Raw genomic sequence first — 22,036 nt, 5'->3', positions numbered from 1 at the left:
TTTCTATCTTTGTACCATGTCCATCCTCTTTTTCATCCGCACCACCGTTTCCCATCACCAATAGCGACGCCAACGGAGTGCACGGTACGCAAAAAAATATCGTCCTAACTTCACCATGAATCGCCATGTCGCCGCGTGACGCATAAAAAGGAGGATGCCGCAACATGAGGACTTCCCGGAGGTCACCCTATCGTCCTGGTCTCCTTAAGCAACTTCGCTTGAATTTACGCTTAACTTGATTATTACGATGGGATCCACGGTGCTTTAGTCGTCTTGGTATGATCCCTTATCCGACATGTTATGCACTCATTTTTTTCCCTTATCTCACTTGCTCCTCCATCTCTTTATGCTGCTCTATTTTGTACCATGTCCATCCTCTTTTTCATCAATGTCGCACTTCCGTCCCTCCATCACCACTGCTTACGAGCAGTGCCCGCCAAAAAATAGATCCCTAACTTCACCATGAGATGTCGCATAGCGTGGCGTCGCCAAAAAAGGAGGGATGCAACCACGAGGGACTTCCCGGGGAGAGTCACCCATCCTAGTACTACTCTCGCCAAGCAGCTTAACACCGAGTTCTGATGTGATCCCGGTGCTTTAGTGCTTACTGGTATGATGCGCATCCGACATGTTATGCACTCTCATTTTCCCTTATGCTTGCTCCTCGAGCTCTTTATCACGCTTTCTATTTTGTACCATTGTCCATCCTCTTTGCTCCTCCCGCTCTTCATCAGCACCACCGTTCGTCCTAACTTCATAATAGCCGACCTGAGTGCCGCAAAAAAATATCGTCTAACTTCACACGAGGACTTGTGGATGTCGGCCATCCTAGTCGTGACGCAAAAAAGGAGGGATGCAACACGAGGACTTCCCGGGGAGGTCACCCATCCCTAGTACTACTCTCACCCAAGCACGCAACCGGAGTTCGGTGGGATCCCGTGCTTTAGTCTTTGCAGTATGATCGCATCCGACATGTTATGCACTCATTTTCCCTTATGCTTGCTACTCGCCCATTTAACTTTTGTCCTCTATGGGATTTGTACCATGTCCATCCTCTTTTTCATCCGCGCCACCGTTTCCCATCACCGATAGCCGAGCACGAGAGTGCCCGCATAAAAAAATATCGTCCATATGAATGTCGCCGCGTGACGCAAAAAAGGAGGGATGCAACACGAGGACTTCCCAGGAGGTCACCATGAATGTCGCCGCGTGACGCAAAAAAGGAGGGATGCAACACGAGAACTTCCCAGGAGGTCACCCATCCTAGTACTACTCTCGCTCAAGCACGCTTAGCCCGGAGTTAGATGGGATGGGTGTCTTTAGTGCTTTGGTATGATCGCATCCGACATGTTATGCACTCATTTTCATATGCTTACTCCTCCCGCTCTTTATCTGCTCTATTTTGTACCATGTATCCATCCTCTTTTTCATCCGCACCACCGTTTCCCATCACCAATAGCAGAGGCACGAGTTCCCCGCAAAAAAATATTATCCCTAACTTCACCATGAATGTCGCCGCGTGGCGCAAAAGGAGAGGGATGCAACACGAGGACTTCCAGGGAGGTCCTGCCTACATCCTGGTACTACATCACCAATAGCCAAGCAATCTTAACTTTGGAGTTACGATGGGATCCGGTGCTTTAGTCTTTGGTATGATCGCATCCGACATGTTATCACACTCATTTTCCCTTATGCTTGCTCCTCCACTGCTCTTTGTCTGCTCTGTTTTGTACCATGTCCATCCTATTTTTCATCCACGCCCCACCGTTTCCCATCACCAATAATGAGCACGAGTGCCGCAAAATATCGTCCCTAACTTCACCATGAATGTCGCTCGTGACGCAAAAAGGAGGGATGCAACACGAGGACTTCCCGGAGGTCACCTATCCTGAAGCTACTCTCGCCCAAGCACGCTTAACCCGGAGTACGATGGGATCCGGTGCTTTAGTGCTTTGGTATGATCGCATCCGACATGTTATGCGGTGCTTTAGTCTTTGGTATGATCACACCCGACATGTTATGCACTCATTTTCCCTTATGCTTGCTCCTCCCACGCTCTTTGTCTGCTCTATTTTGTACCATGTCCATCTTCTTTTTCATCATACCACCGTTTCCCATCACCAATAGCCGAGACACGAGTGCCCGCAAAAAAATATCGGGATGCTCTTCCGAGAGGTCACCCATCCTAGATGAATGTCGCCGCGTGACGCAAAAAAGGAGGGATGCAACACGAGGGACTTCCCGGGGAGGTCACCCATCCTAAAGTACTACTCTCGCCCAAAGCACGCAGCAACCCGGAGTGCGATGGGATCCGGTGCTTTAGTCTTGGTATGATCGCATCCGACATGTTATGTACTCATTTTCCCTTATGCTTGCTCCTCCCGCTCTGTGTATTCTCTATTTTGTACCATGTCCATCCTTCCTCCCGCTCTTTGTCGCTCTATTTTTCCTAACTTCACCATCCTCTTTTTCATCCGCACCACCGTTTCCCATCACCAATAGCCGAGCACGAGTGCCCACAAAAAATATCGTCCTAACTTCACACCATGAATGTCGCCGCGTGGCGCTTGAGCCCGGAGGTCACCCATGCAAGTGCGGGGACTTGAGAGGAGGTCACCACGTCCCTGAGTACTACTCTCGCCCAAGCACGCTTAACCCGGGTTCGATGGGATCCCGTGCTTTAGTGCTGGTATGATCGCGGTGCTTTAGTCTTTGGTATGATCGCATCTGAACATGTGTGCACTCATTTTCCCTTATGCTTGCTCCTCCCGCTCTTTGTCTGCTCTGTTTTGTACCATGTCCATCCTCTTTTTCATCAGCACCACCGTTTCCCATCACGAAATGCGAGCACGAGTGCCGGCTCCTCCCGCTCTTTATGCTGCTCTATTTTGAAAAGGAGGATGCAACACGAGGACTTCCCGGAGGTCACCCATCCTTCCCATCACCAATAGCGAGCACGAGTGCCTTAAAATATCGTCCTAACTTCACCATGAATGTCGCCGCGTGACGCAAAAAGGGGGCATCCAACACCTGGACTTCCCAGTAGGACACCCATCCTAGTACTATTCTGGCCTAAGCACGCTTAACGAGGAGTTCGATGGGGGATCCGGTGCTTTAGTGCTTTGGTATGATACATGTCAGACATGTTATGCACTCATTTTCCCTTATGCTTGCTCCTCCCCGCTCTTTGTATGCTCTATTTTGTACCATGTCCATCCTCTTTTTCATCACGCACCACCCCGTTTCCCATCACCAATAGCCGAGCAGGTTCCCGCAAATATTATCGTCCTAACTTCACCATGAATGTACCGCTCTTTGTCAGCGCAAAAGGAGGGATGCAACACGAGGACTTCCCAGGAGGTCACCCATCCTAGTACTACTCTCGCCCAAGCAATCTTAACTTTGGAGTTCTGATGGGATCCGGTGCTTTAGTGCTGGTATGATCGCATCCGACATGTTATGCACTCATTTTCCCTTATGCTTGCTCCTCCCGCTCTTTGTCTGCTCTATTTTGTACCATGTCCATCCCCTATTTCTTTTTCATCCGCACCACCGTTTCCCATCACCAATAGCCGAGAACACGAGTGCCCGCAAAAAAATATCGTCCTAACTTCACCATGAAGATCGGCTGCGTGACGCCTTAAAAGAGGAGGGATCTGACACGCTGAGGACTTCCCGGAACCATGAATGTCGCCGCGTGGCGCAAAAGGAGGATGCAACACGAGGACTTCCCGGAGGTCACCCATCCTAGAGTACTACTCTCGCCCAAGCACGCTTAACTTCGGAGTTACGATGGGATCCGGTGCTTTAGTCTTGGTGCATGATCGCATCGGAGTTCGATGGGATCCGGTGCTTTAGTCTTTGGTATGATCGCATCCGACATGTTATGCACTCATTTTCCCTTATGCTTGCTCCTCCGCTCTTTATGCTCTATTTTGTACCATGTCCATCCTCTTTTTCATCCGCACCACCGTTTCCCATCATTTTCCCTTATGCTTGCTCCTCCCGCTCTTTATCTGCTCTATTTTAAAAATATCGTCCTAACTTCACCATGAATGTCGCGCGTGGCGCAAAAGGAGGGATGCAACACGAGCTTTTTCATCCGCACCACCGTTTCCCATCACCAATAGTCGAGCACGAGTGCCCGCAAAAATATCGTCCTAACTTCACCATGAATGTCGCCGCGTGACGCAAAAAGGAGGGATCCAACACGAGGACTTCCCAGGAGGTCACCCGGTGCTTTAGTCTTTGGTATGATCGCATCCGACATGTTATGCACTCATTTTCCCTTATGCTTGCTCCTCCCGCTCTTTGTCTGCTCTATTTTGTACCATGTCCATCCTCTTTTTCATCCACCGTTTCCCAGTACTACTCTCGCCCAAGCACGCTTAACCGGAGTTCGATGGGATCCGGTGCTTTAGTCTTTGGTATGATCGCACCCGACATGTTATCGTCCTAATTGCTCCTCCGCTCTTTGTCTGCTCTATTTTGGAGGACTTCCCGGAGGTCACCCATCCTAGTTCTTTTTCATCCGCACCACCGTTTCCCATCACCAATAGCCGAGCACGAGTGCCGCAAAAAAATATGTGCTTTAGTCTTTGGTATGATCGCATCAGACATGTTATGCACTCATTTTCCCTTATGCCCATGAATGTCGCCGCGTGGCCGCAAAAAGGAGGGATGCAACACGAGGACTTCCCGGGAGGTCACCCATCCTAGTACTACTCTCGCCCAAGCACGCTTAACTTCGGAGTTCGATGGGATCCGGTGCTTTAGTGCTGGTATGATCGCATCCTTGTACCATGTCCATCCTCTTTTTCATCCACACCGTTTCCCATCTTCATCTACCCCCCTTAAAAGAATCTCGTCTCCCGAGATTTGAAATGGCTAGAAAGAAAGAACACTCATCTCTCAGTCCTAACTTCACCAGTTGGCTTCATTTCTCGGTGTCGACTTGATCTTTGTGCAGCAGCCTTTGTTTGCATAGTGACCAACTTCCTTGCACTTATAGCAAGTGATTCACTGAGGCAAAAGGGGGATGCAACACGAGGACTTCCCGGAGGTCACCCATCCTAGTACTACTCTCGCCCAGCTCATCCTTTTGTCCTTTGTGCCCCTCCACGACCTCCTTTCCGGTGCTTTAGTCTTTGGTATGATCGCATCCGACATGTTATGCACTCATTTTCCCTTATGCTTGCTCCTACCGCTCTTTATCTGCTCTATTTTGTACCATGTCCATCCTTTTGTTTTCCCTCCACTTGATTGCCTTGTTGATAAGTGCACGGCACGTTTGAAATCACCGGAGGTCAAGCTGGAAAGAGAGATCGTCATTCGGACCATCGAGAAACCTCTCCACCGCCTACCCTCATCGTCCTAACTTCAACATCATCGAGAGTAGCGAGCAAGCTTGTTGAAGATATCTAGGTACTCGGCCACGGTGCGCGATCCTTGGCGCGGCGCACGAAACTCCTTCTTCTTCAATGCCATGAGCCCGATTGGCACGTGATAGCACGTTGTTGATGTCGGCGATAGAGAGTTTGTAGTTGTCCCACCAAGCTGGTGGCCCCTCCATGCTTTAGTGTTGGTATGATCGCATCCGACATGTTATGCACTCATTTTCCCTTATGCTTGCTCCTCCGCTCTTTGTCTGCTCTATTTTGTACCATGTCCATCCTCGTTGGAGATAGTGCGAAGCCAATCATCGACATCAATGGGCTCGGCGAGCTTGAGAAGGTGGGAGGCTTGAGTCGCAAGAACCGTGTCAAGCGATCAGTCCTAACTTTGTTGTTGTTATTGTTGTTACGGTTCGGATCTTTGAGTCAGAAAATTTGCATCAATTGAGCTTGACTGCAACACGTTGCTCCATGGCCGGAGACACTTCATTGTTGCGAACCATCTGTTAGGTATGAGCCTAGTAATATAAGGCGAGACATCTGATGGGTATTTGACGAGATTAAGGAGAGATAGACTGGTGCTTTAGTCTTTGGTATGATCGCATCCGACATGTTAAGCACTCATTTTCCCTTATGCTTGCTCCTCCCCGCTCTTTATGCTGCTCTATTTTGTACCATGTCCATCCTCTTTTTCATCCACCACCGTTTCCCATAAACATGGATATGGACAATGATGGAATACAACTCAAGCGCATACTCGTCCTAACTTCACCGGAGTGCCAAAAAATGGACATCTAGCGGAAGATGCGTGATCACATAAACTAGCTAGGCACATCACGGTTGCTTCCTCGTGCGGCGTATCTCGTACACATCGTCCTCTAGGGTGCTTTAGTGCTTGGTATGATCGCATCCGACATGTTATGCACTCATTTTCCCTTATGCTTGCTCCTCCCGCTCTTTATGCTCTATTTTGTACCATGTCCAGAATCATTAAAGGCTCGAGTCGGATCCACTTAAAATATCGTCTAACTTCATTGGACAAGCTTCGGGTTGTCTTCGAGTTGTTGTTGGGGAGTAGTAAACTAAGTTGTCATCCGAGTATTTCGTGGGGAAGTACTCGAAGCGAGTCCCCTCAAACACAACACGAGGACTTCCCGGAGGTCACCCATCCTAGAATAGCTTCACGGGCGGCATCCTCGACACGGCGTTGAAGTTGTCACGGTGCTTTAGTCTTGGTATGATCGCATCCGACATGTTATGCACTCATTTTCCCTTATGCTTGCTCCTCCCGCTCTTTGTCTGCTCTATTTTGTACCATGTCCATCCTCACATTCCACAGCTCCATACCTGCCTCGGTAAAGAGATATCACGATACACCGGTCGAGTCTTCATCCAGAAGGTGAGATATCATATCCCATAGCAAACGAGTCCAACCACGCGAGATCTCGGTAGGGACTTTGGCCAACAAGTTTGAAAGGGAAGAGAATGAGTAAACGTCCTAACTTCACATATTTCCTAAGGTCTCAAACCTAGGGCCACGACCTAGAGTCGATATGGCTCGATACCATCGTGATGACCCGAACTCCGGAGAGATCCGGAGTCTATGTGCATCCACCGTACTAGTCCCAAACGAGGACTTCCCGGAGGTCACCCATCCTAGACGCACATTCACGAGATAAATATCACAGTCATATCATTGATCCGGTGCTTTAGTCTTTGGTATGATCGCATCCGACATGTTATGCACTCATTTTCCCTTATGCTTGCTCCTCCCGCTCTTTATCTGCTCTATTTTGTACCATGTCCATCCTCACATAAATGCCCGTAGGCCAAAATGAACAGCGGAAGACAAATAAAGCGGCGAATCCACAAATGTGCCACAGCAATCGGCTGGACATCGTGACCCTAACATCGTATCTCACTCGTCATCGGAACAACCTGCAACATGAGACGTTGCAGCCACGAGAGTGGTCAACCCTAACTTCACAGAGGTCACACAGTCCAACTAGCCTAGATGAAAGTACCCGTGAGCGACACACGAACACAGGCTTTCCCCAAAATCCCACCTATGAACGACACGGACATAGCAACACGAGGACTTCCCGGAGGTCACCCATCCTAGTACTACTCTGAGACATCTTCGTGTAAAGGTTACTCAGCTTCGCCCGTAACCGTGGGCACGGCTAATCGATTAGTTCGACACCTGCGGGGGTTGCACGACTACTTATTTCGAAGCACGCCCGCTCCTCCGACATGTTATGCACTCATTTTCCCTTATGCTTGCTCCTCCCGCTCTTTATCTGCTCTATTTTGTACCATGTCCATCCTCATAATCAACCAAGCCGAGCCCATATGACATGTGGTTGCACGAAACAAGCATGTTCTTTTAGGGGTCCACAGGCGGCGGACCCAACCAATTTGAGCACACAGCTCCACACGCGATGACCCATCATACCACTCCGCCGGGACGAAATAATTTGTCCTAACTTCACCAGTGATGATTCCTACGGCTTATTTCTCATCCTAGTTTCTTGTCTCGAAATACTCTCACGATAAATCTCCGTAATGTCTATACGCGAAAACAATGTGCTTTAGTCTTTGGTATGATCGCATCCGACATGTTATGCACTCATTTTCCCTTATGCTTGCTCCTCCCGCTCTTTGTCTGCTCTATTTTGTACCATGTCCATCCTCTTTTTCATCCGCACCACCGTTTCCCATCACCAAAATGGTTCACGTGGTACGTAGATATGGCCGTCCTAACTTCACCAAACCAATGAAGGGCAGGGTGCTCACGTGCAACACGAGGACTTCCCGGAGGGTCACCCATCCTAGATTTCGCGGCAGCGGAGGGTCCGACGAGTAAGGTGCCAATCACTCATTTTCCCTTATGCTTGCTCCTCCCTCTTTATGCTCTATTTTGTACCATGCGTCGCCGGAGTTGCGGACGGCGGTGAACCGTCCTAAAGCTCAAATCGAGGGGCCGAGTGGCGGGACGGAGGTCACCCATCCTAGTACTGTGGAGTCTGGGAATCTCGGGGTCCCTTTTATAGGCCGAGGGACGAGCGACCGAGGCGGATTGAGCGGCGGCGACCGGTGTACTCGCGGGTGCTTTAGTCTTTGGTATGATCACATCCGACATGTTATGCACTCATTTTCCCTTATGCTTGCTCCTCCCGCTCTTTATCTGCTCTATTTTGTACCATGTCCATCCTCTTTTTCATGCAACCTTTTACGTTTCCCATCACCAATAGGCCTCGAGAGCAAAGGATTACGCAAAAAAATATCACGTCCTAATTTCACCACCAGATATCGCAGCGTGGCGCAAAAAGGAGGGATGCAATACGAGGACTTCCAGGAGGTCACCCATCCTAGTACTACTCTCGCCCAACGCGGCTTAACCAGGTTACGATGGGATCCGGTGCTTTAGTCTTTGGTATGATCACCTTGAGCATGTTATGCACTCATTTTCCCTTATGCTTACTCCTCCCGCTCTTTATCTGCTCTATTTTGTACCATGTCCATCCTCTTTTCGCGGGGATCAAGGCGCGCACGTTTCCCATCACCAATAGCGAAAACACGGTGCCCGCCAAATATCGTCCTAACTTCACCATGAATGTCGCGTGGCGCAAAAGGAGGATGCAACTTACGAGGACTTCCCGGAGGTCACCCATCCTGAAGTACTACTCCATCATGCTTAAACACGTAGCGGATTACGATGGGATCGATTGCTTTAGTCTTCCGCACGTATGATCACATCCGACATGTTATGCACTCATTTTCCCTTATGCTTGCTCCTCCGCTCTTTAATACGCTCTATTTTGTACCATGTCCATCCTCTTTTCCCCATCTTTGCACCACGTTTCCCATCACAATGCTTGACACGAGGTGCCGCAAAAAACTATACGTCCTAACTTCACTATGAATGTGCGCGTAGCGCAAGGAGGATGCGAGGACACCGAGTCTACATCTAGTACTCTACTTAAGCAAAGCTTAACCAGATTCGATGGGATCCTAGGTACTTCGTCTTTGGTATGATCACATCCGACCGATGTTATACCTCATTTTCCCTTATGCAGCACCTCTCGCTCTTTATCTGCTCTATTTTGTACCTGCATATCCATCCTCTTTTTCATCCGCTACAGATTTCCCATCACCAATAGCCACGACGAAGGTGCTCCATAAAAGAATTGTATCGTCGTCCTAACTTCACCATTTGGCTGAGGGGAAATAAGCCAGTACGAATGTCGTGGCTCCGTAGGCGCAAAAAAGGAGGATGCAGACCACGAGGACTTCGGAGGAGTCACCCATCACTAGATAGGAAAGTTCTCGCAACGCGGCGATCAACCAGGTTTTGATGGGCTCAACATCCGGTGCTTTAGTCTTTGGTATGATCACATCCGACATGTTATGCACTCATTTTCCCTTATGCTTGCTCCTCCCACGCTCTTTATAGGGCGCTCTATTTTGTACCATGTCCATCCTCTTTTTTCATCGCACCACGCGTTCACCAAGTCACCAATAACCGAGCCGCTGGTACATAAAAAATAGTCCTAACTTCACCGCCAGATATGCGCGCGTGGCGCATAAAAAAGGAGGATGCAACAAAGGAGACCGAGTGGCACCCATCCTAGTACTACTCTACTTAAACACGCTTAGCCAGGTTAAGGTAAGTCCGTTATCTGAGTCTTTGGTATGATCGACCGACAGAAACCTTTTGCTTATGCACTCATTCCCCTTATGCTTGCTCCTCCGGCTCTTTATGCGCTCTATTTTGTACCATGTCCATCCTTCTTTTTCAAATCCGCACCACGTTTCCATCACCGAGTATTTGGACCTAGTACTACTCTCGCCCAAGCACGCTTAACTTGAGTTCCGATGGGATCCGGTCGTCCTAAATAGCCGAGCACGAGTGCCCATAAAAAATATCGTCCTAACTTCACCGCAGATATCGCGCGTGGCGCAAAACGAGGACTTCCCGGATGTCAACTATCCGAGGACTTCCAGGAGGTCACCCATCCTAGTACTACTAAGCCCAAGCACAGCTTAACTTCAGAGTTCGATGGGATCCGGTGCTTTAATCTTTAGGTATGATCGCATCCGACATGTTATGCACTCATTTTCCTTATACTTACTCCTCCCGCTCTTTGTCTGCTCTATTTTTGTACCATGTCCATCACCTCTCTTTTCATCCATACCACCGTTTCCCATCATCCAATAATAGCCCGAGCACGATTGCCGCCAAAAAATATAAATCCTAGGACTTCCCGGAGGTCACCCATCCTAGTACTACTCTCTCGCCCAAGCCACCATGAATGTAGCGGCGTGGCGCAAAAAAGGAGGGATGCAACACGAGGACTTCCCGGAGGTCACCCATCGGTGCTTTAGTCTTTGGTATGATCGCATCCGACATGTTATGCACTCATTTTCCTTATGCTTGCTCCTCCCGCTCTTTATGCTCTATTTTGTACCATGTCCATCCTAGTACTACTCTACCTCGCCCAAGCCACGCTTAACCAGGTTGTGATGGGATCCGGTGCTTTAGTCTTGGTATGATCACATCAAACATGTTATGCACTCATTTTCCCCTTATGCTTGCTCCTCCGGCTCTTTATCTGCTCTATTTTGTACCATGTCCATCCTCTTTTTCATCAACGCCACCGTTTCCCATCACCAATAGCCGAGCACGAGTGCCCGCAAAAAATATCGGTGCTTTAGTGCTGGTATGATCGCATCGACATGTTATGCACTCATTTTCCCTTATGCTTGCTCCTCCGCTCTTTATGCTCCTAATTTGTACCATGTCCATCCATGATATGGCAGTAGCGTGACGCAAAAAAGGAGGGATGCAACACGAGGACTTCCCGGAGGTCACCCATCCTAACTTCACTAGTACTACTCTCGCCCAAACCGCGCTTAGCTTCGGAGATTGATGGGATCCAGGATTGCTTTAGTCTTCGGTATGATCGATGCAACACGAGGACTTCCCGGGAGGTCACCCATCCTATCACCAATAGCCGAGCACGAGTGCCCGCAAAAAAATATCGTCATAACTTCGCATCCGACATGTTATGCACTCATTTTCCCTTATGCTTGCTCCTCCCGCTCTTTATACTGCTCTATTTTGTACCATGTCATCCTCTTTTCCCATCCATACCACCGTTTCCATCACCAATAGCCAGGCAAGAGTGCATAAAAAATATCGTCCCCTAACTTCTACTACCATCGCCCAATGCACGCGTAGCGCCAAAAAAAAGGAGGGGATCTGCAACCACGAGGACTTCCCGGAGGTCACCCATCTAGTACTACATCCTACTTTTTCATCCGCAACACCGCTTAACCAGGAGTTGATGGGATCGAGTGCTTTAGTCTTTGAATATGATGTATCAGGCATGTTATCACTCATTTTCCCTTGTACTTGCTCCTCCCATCTTTATACGCTCTATTTTGTACCGCATACATCCTCTTTTCACATCTGCACCACGTTTCCCATCACCAATAGCGAACACGGTGCCGCAAAAAACTAGGTCGTCCTAACTTCTATGAATGTCGCGCGTGGCGCTAAAAGGAGGATGCAACACAAGGACTTCCCGGAAGGTCACCCATCTAGTACTACTCTACTTCATGCACGCTTAACCGGAGTTCCGATGGGGATCCGATTGCTTTAGTGCTGGTATGATCACCGGGTTACGATGGGATCCGGTGCTTTAGTCTTGGTATGATCGCATCCGACATGTTATGCACTCATTTTCCCTTATACTTGCTCCTCCAGCTCTTTAGCCGCTCTGTTTTGTACCATGTCCATCCTCTTTTCCGCTTTTCATCCGGCATACCGTTTCCCATCACCAATAGCCGAGCCACGATTGCATAAAAAAATATCGTCCTAACTTCACCATGAATGTCAGCGCGTGACGCAAAGGAGGGATTCACCATGAATGTCGCGTGGCGCTAAAAGGAGGATGCAACACGAGGACTTACCGGAGGTCACCCATCGAGGACTTCCCAGGAGGTCACCCATCCTGATACTCGCTTCGCTCAAGCACGCTTAACCGGAGTTTTGATGGGATCCGATTGCTTTAATCTTGGTATGATCGCATCAAACATCTTATGCACTCATTTTCCATTATGCTTGCTCCTCCCGCTCTTTATACGCTCTATTTTGTACCATGTCCATCCTCTATGCTTGCGCCTCCCGCTCTTTATCTGCTCTATTTTCCATGAATGTCGCCGCGTGGCGCAAAAAGGAGGATCTTTTTCATCCGCACCACCGTTTCCCATCACCAGTAACCGAACCACGAGTACGCCAAAAAAATGTCGTCTAACTTCACCATGAATGTCGTGGCGTGTGCGCAAAAAGGAGGATGCAACGAGGACTTCCAGAGGTCACCCATCTAGTACTCGCCCAAGCTGCGCTTAACCCGGAGTTGCGATGGGATCGATTGCTCTAGTGCTTTGGTATGATAGCATCGACATATTGTGCACTCATTTTCCCTTATGCTTGCTCCTCCACGCTCTTTATCTGCTCTATTTTGTACCATGTCCATCCTCTTTTTCATCCGCACCACCGTTTCCCATCCATCCTCTTTTTTCATCTGCACCACCGTTTCCCATCACCAATAGCCGCATGCAGTGCGCATAAAAATATCCTAAGTCTAACCGCATGAATGTCGCCGCGTGGACGCAAAAAGGAGGGATGCAAATGCAACACGAGGACTTTCCGGAGGTCACCCATCCCTAGTACTACTCTAGCTGCATACGCTTAACCGAAGTTCTGATGGAGATCCGGTGCTTTGAATCTTTGAGCATATGATCACGCATCCAGCGTGTTATGCACTCATTTTCCCTTATATGCTTGCTCCTCCACTCTTTATGCTGCTCTATTTTGTACCATGTCCATCCTCTTTTTCATCAGCACCACCGTTTCCCATGCATGCTTTTCCCGCTCTTTGTCTGCTCTATTTTTCGTCCTAACTTCACCATGAATGTGCGTGGCGCAAAAAGGAGGATGCAACACGAGGACTTCCCAGGAGGTCACCCATTCACCACTAGCCGAGCCACGAGTGCCCGCAAAAATATCGTCTAACTTCACCATGAATGCTCGCGGCGTGGCATAAAAAAGAGGGATGCAACATGTTATGCACTCATTTTCCCTTATGCGAGGACTTCCCAGGAGAGTCACCCATCCTAGTACTACTCTCGCTCAAGCACGCTTAACCGGAGTTACGATGGGATCCGATTGCTTTAATCTTCCGAGTATGATCGCATCCGACATGTTATGCGTACTCATTTCCCTTATGCTTGCTCCTCCGCTCTTTATACACCTTTCTATTTTCGTACCTGTCCATCCTCATTTTCATCCGCACCACCGTTTCCCATCACCAATAGCCGAGCAAAGTGCCATAAAAAAATATCGTCCTAACTTCACCATGGATAACCGCTTCGCGTGGCGCAAAAGGAGGGAGGATGCCATACAGCGAGGACTTACCCGAGGAGGTCACCCATCCTAGTACGCTTAACTTCGCCCAATGGCATCCGCTGCTTGAATTTTGATGGGATCCAAGTGCTTTAGTCTTGGGCTGTAATCGCATCCGAGCATGTTATGCACTCATTTTCCCATAACCTTGCTCCTCCGCTCTTTATGCGCTCTATTTTGTACCATGTCATCCTGCTTTTCATCCATACCGTTCCCATCTCCAATAGCGAAGAACGCAGTGCCCGCAAAAAAATACTCGTCCTAACTTCACCTAACTTCACCATGAATGTCGCGCGTAGCGCAAAAGGAGGATGCAACACGAGGACTTCCCGAGGAGGTCACCCATCCTGAATGTACCTCTGCTTGGCGCAAAAAGCACGCTTGCAACTTGAGGACTTCCCGGGATGGGATCCGGTGCTTTACGAATCTTCCAGTATGATCGCACTCGAACATGTTATGCACTCATTTTCCCATATGCTTGCTCCTCACGCTCTTTATCACGCTCTATTTTGTACCATGTCCATCCTTAACTTTTTCGATCTGCACCGGTGCTTTCCCTGGTATGATCACAGCCAGCGACACGAGTGCGCCAAAACTATTTTTCGTCCTAACACCGTTTCCCACCATGAATAATAAGCGTGGCGCAAAAGGAGGATGCAACACGAGGACTTCCAGGAGGTCACCCATCCTAGTACTACTCTCGCCCAAGCACGCTTAACCGGAGTGCGATGGGATCCGATTGCTTTAGTCTTTGATATGATCGCATCAAACGTAGTATGCACTCATTTTCCCTTGTGCTTGCTCCTCCATCTTTATCTTTGCTCTAACTTTTGTACCATGTCCATCACTCTTCACCATCCGCACCACCGTTTCCCATCACCAATTGCCGAGGCCACCAGTGTACGCAAAAAAATATCGTCCTAACTTCACCATGAATGCTTAAGCGCGTGGCGCAAAAGGAGGGATGCAACCACGAGGACTTCCCAGGAGGTCACCCATCTACCATGTCCATTCTCTACTTCATCCGCACCACCGTTTCCTACTACTCTCGCCCAAGCACGCTTAACCGAATTTTGATGAGATCCGGTGATTTGCTTTAGTCTTTGAGTAGCAATCATATCAAACATGTTATACACTCATTTTCCTTATGCTTGCTCACTCCGCTCTTTATCTTGCTCTATTTTGTACCATGTCCATCTCTATTTCATCCGCACCACCGTTTCCCATCACCAATGGCCGAGCACGAAGTGCCCATAAAAAAATAACGTCCTAGTACTTCACCATGAATGTCGCGGCGTGGCGCAAAAGGAGGATACCTTACGAGGACTTCCAGTCACCATCTGTACTACTCTCGCCCAAGCACGCTTAACCCGGAGTTACGATGGGATCCGGTGCTTAGTGGTATGATCGCGGTGCTCTAGTGCGAGTATGATCGCATCCGACATGTTATGCACTCATTTTCCCTTATGCCTCATTTTCCCTTATGCTTGCTCCTCCCGCTCTTTATCTGCTCTGTACATTGCTGTATCATCCTCTTTTTCATCCGCGCCCCGTTTCCCATCACCAGTAAGCGAAACACGGTGCCGCAAAAAAATATCGTCCTAACTTCAGTCCTAACTTCGCCATGATATGTCGCGTGGCGCAAAAGGAGGACACAGCCACGAGGACTTCCCGGAAGTCACCCATCCTGGTACTACTCTACTTCAACCGCTTAACCGAATTCACGATGGGATCCGGTGCTTTAGTCTTTGGTATGTTCGCATCGAGCATGTTATGCACTCATTTTCCCATATGCTTGCTCACTCCCGCTCTTTATCACGCTCTATTTTGTACCATGTCCATCCTCTTTTTCATCAACACTTCGTTTCCCATTCACCAATAGCCCGATTAACTTGAGTTCGATGGGATCCGTGCAAAAAATGATATAGTCCTAACTTCACCATGAATGCTCGCGGCGTGTGGCGCTAAAAGGAGGGATGCAACACGAGGACTTCCCAGGAGGTCACCCATCCTAGTATCCTACTTTTCATCCGCTCAAGTTTCCCATCGCTTAACCGAGCACGATTGATGGGATCAATTGCTTTAGTGCTTTGGTATGATCACATCCGACATATTATGCACTCATTTTCCCTTATGCCCTCCTCATCTTTATGCTCTATTTTTGTACCATGTCCATCCTCTTTTTCATCCAGCACCACCGTTTCCCATCCTAGTACTACTCTCGCCCAAGCACGCTTAACTTCGGAGTTTCGATGGGATCCAATAGCGAAATGCTGGTACAGTGCCCGCATCAAAAAATACTCGTCCTAACTTCACCATGAATGCTTGCTCATCCCGCGCGGTATGCGCAAAAAGGAGGGATGCAACGAGGGACTTCCCGGGAGGTCACCCATCCTAATTTCTACTCTACTTCGTAAGCTTAAGTGCCCGGTTTTGATGGGATCCGATTGCTTCTAATCTTTGGTATGATCACATCGAACATGTTATGCACTCATTTTCCCTTGTAGCACTCCTCCCGCTCTTTGTCTTGCTCTATTTTGTACCATGTCCATCCTCTTGAATGTTGCCGCATCACGCACCACCGGAGGGATGTCCCATCTCCAATAGCGAGCGAGTGCCCGCCAAAAAAAATATCGTCTAATTTCGGAGTTCCATGAATGTGCGTGGCGTCAGCGCAAAGGAGGGATCGGCAACCACGAGAGACTTCGAGGAGGTCACCACATCCTAGTCACTACTCTACTTAAACACGCTTAACTTGAATTACGATGGGATCAGGTGCTTTAATCTTCCCGTATGATCACATCCGACATGTTATGCACTCATTTTATATACTTGCTCCTCCAGCTCTTTATGCACCCTTCTATTTTGTACCATGTCCATCTCTTTTCATCACTACTCTTGCATTCCCATCACCAATAACCGAGCAGTGCCGCAAAAAATGGGATCCGTCCTAACTACACCATGAATAGTATAGCTTGCGTAGCGCTCAAAAATATCGTAAAGGAGGGATGCAACAAAGGGACTTCCAGGAAGTCACCCATCCTAGTACTACTCTACTTCATACGCTTAACCGAGATTCGATGGGATGGGGTGCTTTAGTCTTGGCCATGATCACCTCCAGACATGTTATGCACTCATTTTCCCTTATGCCGCTTGCTCCGGAGTTCGCTGGGATCCGTGCTTTATACGCTCTATTTTCGCGTACCATGTCCATCCTCTTTTTCATCCCATACCGTTTCCCATCACCAATAACCCGACCGCGAGTGCCCGCAAAAAACTATCATTCTTGCCATGAATGTCGCTTAGCGTGGCGCAAAAAGGATGGGATACAGCGCCAGTCTTTGGTAGGACTTCCCGGTGCACCACATCACTAGTACTACTCTACTTCGCCGTAGCAGTTGATGGGATCACGGTGCTTTAGTCTTTGAGTATGATCACATCCGACATGTTAGCCACTCATTTTCCCTTATACTTGCTCCTCCACGCTCTTTATGCGCTCTATTTTGTACCATGTCGTCCCTCTTTTTCATCCGCACCACGTTTCCCATCACCAATAGCCGAACACGAGTGCCCGCCAAAAAAATATGATCCTAACTTCACCATGAATGTGCGGCGGCGTGGCGCAAAAGGAGGGATGCAACACGAGGACTTCCCAGGAGGTCACCCATCCTAAAGTACTACTCTACTTAAGCTGCGCTTAACCAGGAGTTTTGATGGGATCCGGTGCTTTGAATCTTTGATATGATAAAACATCCGACATGTTATGCACTCATTTTCCCTTATGCTTGCTCCTCCAGCTCTTTATCTGCTCTATTTTGTACCATGTATCCATCCTCTTTTTCATCCGCACCACCGTTTCCCATCACCAATAGCGAGAGCACGAGTGCCCGCAAAAAAATATAAATCCTAGTACTACTCACCATGAATGTCGTAGCGTGGCGCAAAAAAGGAGGGGATGCAACAGGACTTCCCGATGATCACATCGACATCCTATGTACTCACTCTCGCCTTATGCAACACGCTTAACTTCGAAGTTCCCGAGTGGGATCCGATTGTCTAATCTTTGGTATGATCGCATCAAACATATTATCACACTCATTTTCCCTTATGCTTGCTCCTCCGGCTCTTATGCTGCTCTATTTTGTACCATGTCCATCCTCTTTTTCATCCGCACCACGAATTTCCCATCACCAATGAGCGAACTTTACGGTGCCGCCATCTCGTCCTAACTTCGCCAGATGGCCGCGTGGCGCGTAAAAGGAGGGATGCAACACGAGGACTTCCCAGGAGGTCACCCATCCTAATTACTACTCTACTTCAAGCAAAGCAACCAGGTTCTGCATGGGAAATATCCGGTGCTTTAGTGCTTTGGTATGATCACATCCGACATGTTATGCACTCATTTTCCCTTATGCTTACTCCTCCACGCTCTTTATACTGCTCTATTTTGCTTTATATCCATCCTCTTTTCATCCAGCGCCACAATTTCCCAGTTCGCAATAGCGAGCCACGAAGTGCCGCAAAAAATAGTCTAACTTCACCATGAATGTACTCTCGTGGCGAGCTTAACCGGAGTTACAATGGGATCACGAGGACTTCCAGGAGGTCACCGTCCTAGTACTACTCGCTCAAGCAACAACCAGTTAGGTAGGATCCGGTGCTTTAGTCTTTGAGCCCTATGATCACATCCGACATGTTATGCACTCATTTCCCCTTATGCTTGCTCCTCCCGCTCTTTATACGCTCTATTTTGTACCATGTCCATCCTCTTTCCATCCGAGCACGTTTGCCATCACCACATGTGAGCAGTGCCCGCCCAATCTCGTCTAACTTCGGAGTTCCATGAATATAGCGTTAGTCATAAAAGGTAGGATCGCAACCACGAGGTTATGCATATCGTCCTAACTTCACCAGTCTGTCATCTAGTACTCCGTACTTCAAGCGCGCTTAACCGGAGTTTGATGCAAAAGGATCCGGTGCTTTAGTCTTTGGTAGCGATCGCATCCCGACATGTTATGCACTCATTTTCCCCTTATGCTTGCTCTCTCCCGCTCTTTGTCTGCTCTATTTTGTACCATGTCCATCCTCTTTTTCATCCAACCACCGTTTCCCATTACTCAATAGCGGCCACAGTACCGCAATATAAATCCTAACTTCACCATAGATATACGGCGGCGTGGCGCGCAAAAAAGGAGGTATGATCATGCAACACGAGGACTTCCCAGGAGGTCACCCATCCTAGTACTACTCTACTTCAAGCAAGCAACCAGTTCTGATGGGATCCGGTGGCACAGTGCAGGTATGATCACATCCGACATGTTATGCACTGTTTTCCACTTATGCCTTGCTCCTCCGCTCTGTCACCGTTGCTCATCACCAATAGCCGAGCACGAGTGCCCGCAAAAAAATATTTTGTACCATGTCCATCCTCTTTTCTCCCAGCGCCCCACCCGTTTCCCATCACCATGAATAGCGAGCAGTGCCGCAAAAAATATCGTCCCTAATTTCACCATGATATGTCGCGGCGTGGCGCAAAAAAGGAGGGATGCAACACGAGGACTTCCCAGGAGGTCGCACGTCCTACTAGTACTACTCCTGCTTAAGCACGCTTAACTTCGGAGTTAAGTGGGATCGATTGCTTTAGTCTTTGGTATGATCGCATCCGACATGTTATGCACTCATTTTTCCCGCTATGCTTGCTCCAATCCCGTACATCTTGCTCTATTTCTGTACCATATCCATCCTCTTTTTCATCGCACTTTCCCGTTTCCCATCCAAATAGCGAAGCGCGCGGTCTAACTTGCATGAAAATATCGATCCCTAACCGCCGTTTCAGATCACCAATAGCTTGGCGTAGTGCCCGCAAAAAGGGATGCAACCACGAGGACTTCCCAGGAGGTCACCCATATGAATGTCGCCGCGTGACGCAAAAAAGGAGGATCCTGATACTACTCTACTTAAGCACGGCTCAGCAGAGTTCCCGATGGGATCCGGTGCTTTAGTCTTTGATATGGTATCAAGCATGTTATGCACTCATTTTCCCTTAATGCTTGCTCCTCCCGCTCTTTATCTGCTCTAACACCTTCCATGTCCATCCTCTTTTTCACTCTGCACCACCGTTTCCTCACCAATACTTGAGCCACGAGTGCCATAAAAAACTATCGTCCTAACTTCACCAATGAATGCTCCGCGCGTGTGCAAAAAGGAGGGATGCAACACGAGGACTTCCCAGGAGGTCACCCATCCTAGTACTACTCTGTTAAAAACGCGACAACCAGGATTGATGGGATCAGGTGCTTTAGTCTTCGATATGATCGCATCGAAGCGATATGTTATGCACGCTGTTTTCCCATATGCTTACTCCTCTCGCTCTTTATCTGCTCTATTTTTGGCACCATGTCCATCCTCTTTTTCATCCGGCATACGTTTCCCGCTCTACCAGCAACCGAGCCACGAGTGCCATAAAAAATATAAGTCCCTAACCCGCCCATGAATGCCGCGGCGTGGCGCAAGAGGTTACAACACGAGGGCTTGATCACCATCCTGATACCTCTAAGCCCAATGGGCTGCTGCTTAACCGGAGTTTGATGGGATCGATTGCTTTAGTCTTTGGTATGATCGCATCAAACGTATTATACGCTCATTTTCCCTTATGCTTGCTCCTCCCGCTCTTTATCTGCTCTATTTTGTACCATGTCCATCCTCTTTTCATCAGCCCATAGTTTACATCACCAATAATGAAGAGCACGAGTACGCGCAAAAAATATCGTCTAACTTCACCGTGAATGTCGCCGCGTCACGCAAAAAGGAGGGGATGGCTGAGGACTTCCCGAGGAGGTCACCCATCCTAGTACTATCGCATAATAACGCTTAACTTGAGTTCCCGATGGGATCCGATTGTCTAATCTTTGATATGATCACCATCAAACATGTTATGCACTCATTTTCCCTTGTGCTTGCTCCTCCGCTCTTTATCTTTGCTCTATTTTGTACCATGTCCCATCTCTTTCATCTTTCTACGTTTGCCCGCAAAAAAATATCATCACCAATAGCCTTTGAGCAAAATTGCCCGCAAAAAAATATAAATCCTAACTTCACCATGAATGTCGCGGCATTAAGCGCATAAAAGGAGGGATGCAACCACGAGGACTTCCAGGAGGTCACCCATCTGTTCTCTACTTGACGCAAACACGCTTGATTGATGGGACTCCGATTGCTTTATGTCTTGATATGTTAGCATCCGCAAAATATGTTATGCACTCATTTCCATGTGCTTGCTCACTAAACTCCTTTTATCTGCTCCTATTTTGTACCATGTCCATCTCTGCTTTTCATCCATACGTTTCCCATCTCCAATAGCGAGCAGTGCCATAAAAAAATATGCGTCCCTAACTTCACCATGAATGTGGCAGCGTGGCTATAAAAAAGGAGGGATGCACACCACCGTTTTCCAGACCAATAGCCGAGTCACGAGTGCCCGCAAAAAAATATCATCCTGAAGCCACTACTCTCTGCATGCATAAGCAACTTAACTTGGAGTTACGATGGGATCCGATTGCTTTAGTCTTTGGTATGATCACATCCGACATGTTATGCACTCATTTTCCCTTATGCTTATGCTCCTCCACGCTCTTTATGCTCTATTTTGTACCATGTCCATCCACTACTTTTTCCCAATCACGCTTAACTTTGCAGTTCCATCACAACCAAGCGAGCAAGGTGCCGCAAAAAATGCTCGGTCCTAATTTCACCATGAATGTAAGCGCTTTGTGTGCCAAAAAGGAGGATGCAACTTACGAGGACCAATTCCCGAGGACGAGTCACCCATCCTATTTTCTCTCTTAAGCAACAGCCAGATATCACGGTGGGATCCGATTGCTTTAGTCTTTGATGTGATCGCATCCGACATGTTATGCACTCATTTTCCCTTATACTTATCCTCCCGCTCTTTATCTGCTCCTATTGCATACCATATCCATCCATCTTTTTCGCGCGTGGACGCAAAAAGGAGGGATCCACTACCGTTTCCCATCACGCTTAATAGTTCGAACCTGAGTGCTTTAGTCTTGGTATGATCGCATCCGAAAAAATATTCGTCCTAACTTCACTCATAGATATGCGCGCACGAGTGGCCGCATGCAAAAGGAGGATGCAACGGTTTCCCGGAGAG

At 48.3% G+C, this 22,036-nt stretch overlaps 2 non-coding genes and 4 pseudogenes across 2 annotated transcripts; all 6 read right to left on the bottom strand.

Annotated features, from left to right (window-relative positions):
• Positions 1-1,225: 1,225 nt before the first annotated feature.
• LOC139834844 (5S ribosomal RNA) lies at positions 1,226-1,344 on the bottom strand (annotated as a pseudogene).
• Positions 1,345-1,851: 507 nt separating this feature from the next.
• On the bottom strand, positions 1,852-1,969 carry LOC139834805 (5S ribosomal RNA; annotated as a pseudogene).
• Positions 1,970-3,332: 1,363 nt separating this feature from the next.
• LOC139834855 (5S ribosomal RNA) lies at positions 3,333-3,451 on the bottom strand. Its single transcript, XR_011750524.1, has one exon. It is a non-coding gene; the product is annotated as a 5S ribosomal RNA (ribosomal RNA).
• A 259-nt stretch (positions 3,452-3,710) lies between these two features.
• On the bottom strand, positions 3,711-3,832 carry LOC139834814 (5S ribosomal RNA; annotated as a pseudogene).
• An 845-nt stretch (positions 3,833-4,677) lies between these two features.
• On the bottom strand, positions 4,678-4,795 carry LOC139834857 (5S ribosomal RNA). The gene has a single exon (XR_011750526.1). It is a non-coding gene; the product is annotated as a 5S ribosomal RNA (ribosomal RNA).
• A 9,722-nt stretch (positions 4,796-14,517) lies between these two features.
• Positions 14,518-14,634, bottom strand: LOC139834839 (5S ribosomal RNA; annotated as a pseudogene).
• Positions 14,635-22,036: the final 7,402 nt, after the last annotated feature.

The sequence above is a fragment of the Lolium perenne genome, unplaced genomic scaffold (genome assembly GCF_019359855.2).
Source record: "Lolium perenne isolate Kyuss_39 unplaced genomic scaffold, Kyuss_2.0 unplaced63, whole genome shotgun sequence".
Taxonomy (NCBI): domain Eukaryota; kingdom Viridiplantae; phylum Streptophyta; class Magnoliopsida; order Poales; family Poaceae; genus Lolium; species Lolium perenne.
Note: the sequence above shows the minus strand (reverse complement) of the source record. Positions and strands in the feature narration are given on the sequence as shown.